General features: G+C 48.1%; 1 pseudogene; it reads left to right on the forward strand.

Moving 5' to 3' along the window:
* Nucleotides 1-189: 189 nt before the first annotated feature.
* On the forward strand, nt 190-2066 carry LOC105310679 (annotated as a pseudogene).
* The last annotated feature ends 449 nt before the right edge of the window (nt 2067-2515 follow it).

The raw sequence follows: 2515 nt of genomic DNA on the forward strand, positions 1-2515 counted from the left end.
AATGAGGCTCATATACATAGGCTATTGAGAGGCAGAGAAAGGCTTTTTAGAGAGAAGAGAACAAAAAGCCAGGAACAGTGAGGGAATCTCACCGAAAGGAGTGGAGAAGCCAAGTGCAAGAAATCCAACAGTCTGGGCAAGGAGTTTGGGAGCATTTGGTGAGGCTGAGTTGTCTGGGTCTCTCTGCAGTGGAGAACATGGTCCTGGGCATGCAGGAGGAAGTGCAGAAGATTTTGAGCACATCACAGAACCTCATTCAGAGCAAGGGGGAGTGGGTGCTTCTAGGTGTCCACCAGAGAAAAATGAAGATGACTGTGAACGCCAACCAGTACGAACAAATCGTTTTCTATGTGAGCTCAGGGGCCCTGATTGTGATCCTCTCCTAAGATGCATAGCTTATGTTCCCATTAGAATGTGAGCAGAGATTTTTGTTACTTTTTTTACTAATAAATTTCCAGTACCTAGAACAGTACCTGGCACTTAGTAAATATTGGTGGAATAAATCCACCCTAAGGAAGAAACAAAGCATCTATGGCAGTGATTTGCAGTGAGAGTGAGCTTCCCATCCCCTGGGACCATTGGAACTTTTTGGAGGGCTGGAATTTTTATGTTTGTTTTTAAAAAGAGATGGTGGGAAAGTTATGGATCACTGTCGTAAAGATATTATGATTTCAAATCCTGGCAACCCCCAAATATCTGCTGCTGTTTTCCTTCCCCTCCCATTTGTCTTAAATTCCACCAGCAAAGAGATTAGACTTTGATGAGGAGAGCAAGTAGAAATACAAAGATATAATGCACACAATAACTTAAGAATCTGGTCCCTCACTCCTGCTAAGAGCACAGCGGTAGGGATAAAAATGACATGGAAAAAGTTGACACTTTCAAGAAGAAGAAATGAGATATGTTTCCGTGGTAAGAAGAAATGAGATATGTTTCCGTGGTAAGAAGAAATGAGATATGTTTCCGTGGTAAGCAACATGGCAGAATCAAACCCTGGAAGTCAAGCTGTGGTGATTAAGATGATTTGGTTGGAGAGACAAGACCGTGAAAGGGACTTAAAGTAACATGACCTTACTAGATACTTTATTCTGGGGCAAATCTCATCTCTTGCTCTTAGCTGGCTTAGCTGCCTTCCAGCTTACTCCTCACTTGCCCTCTCTTTTCTCCCCAGGTGGCCATCAGGCACAGGCCCAGACTCTATGTCATAAACCTTCTGGTGCCCAGCGGCTTTCTGGTTGCCATCGATGCCCTCAGCTTCTACCTGCCTGCAAAAAGCAAGACTCGTGCCCCATTCAAGACCACCCTTCTGTGGGCTACAATGTCTTCCTGCTCATGACGAATGACTTATTCTCAAAGAGTGGCATCCCCCTCATCAGGGGGTGGGGGAGATGGACCAGTAGAACCATTTCAGAGTGAAAAGGGATCCTGAAAGAGGCCCCTGTGGGAAAATAGGAAACAAGAAGTCCTGGGCAGTGCCTCTGGCTCTCACACAGGTCTGCCTTCCCTCCAGGTATCTACTTTGCCCTGTTTCTGTCACTGATGGTGCTCAGCCTGCTGGAAACCATCTTCATCACTTACCTGCTGCACTTGGCCACCACTCAGCCCCCACCCATGCCTCAGTGGCTCCATTTCCTGCTTCTACACTGCACCAGCCCAACAAAATGTTGCCCCACTGTGCCCCAGAAGGGAACTAAGGGCTTGGGCCTCACCCCTTTTCGCCTCCATGGTAAGGAAGTCAGCTTTGCTCACATTTCCTCTTCTAACAGTTCCACTTCCCTACCCCTCTCTTCCCTGGTGACCTTCGAAGCCCGTGGCTAGGTCTCTGTCTCTCCTTAGGTCTGAAGGAGCCCTTGGAGTTGGTGGGAAAAGTGCCAGGTCCATGAGAGGCAGAGGCAAATGGGAGCCCTGGGCCAACGATGGCTGAGCAGGAAGACGAGGCTCAGAAGCAGCGCTTGGTCGTCCTGTGGGTACAGTTCAGCCACGTGATGGACACCCTGCTCTTCCGTCTCTACCTGCTCTTCATGACCACCTCTATCATCACGGTCATTGCCCTCTGGAACACTTAGGCAGATGCCTGCCTTCAAGCTCCAGCCTGGAGCTTCTCTTGCCTCTGGAAACCAGCCAGACTGTCATGCCCATTCAGATCCCAGCCTCGCAGATCTGGCAACCACCTTGTTTTCAACCCAGTCCTTCTGCACGGTCAGGCCAGACCTGGATGGTTTCTCACACCCTTCTAGTCCACTCTCCCTGCAGTCCCCTTCTGCAGTTAGGTCCTTGCTCCTCTATGCCATCAACTCCCCTCAGCCTTCCCACAAGTTTTGCCTGCCTGGGCTCCTCAGGATGCAGTTTCCTGGAATACTTCCTTGATTTAATCACCCCCAATAAACCCCTTTGCAGAAAACCCTGGCTCTTTCCCTGCATTCTGTTATAGTATAAACTATCTTGGTCTAAGAGTCTTTTTGCAGAAACTTCTCAATACCAAAGTAAAAAGGATTTTCTTGTATTATATTATTAT

This window comes from Pteropus vampyrus, unplaced genomic scaffold (assembly GCF_000151845.1).
Source record: "Pteropus vampyrus isolate Shadow unplaced genomic scaffold, Pvam_2.0 Scaffold9120, whole genome shotgun sequence".
Taxonomy (NCBI): Eukaryota; Metazoa; Chordata; class Mammalia; order Chiroptera; family Pteropodidae; genus Pteropus; species Pteropus vampyrus.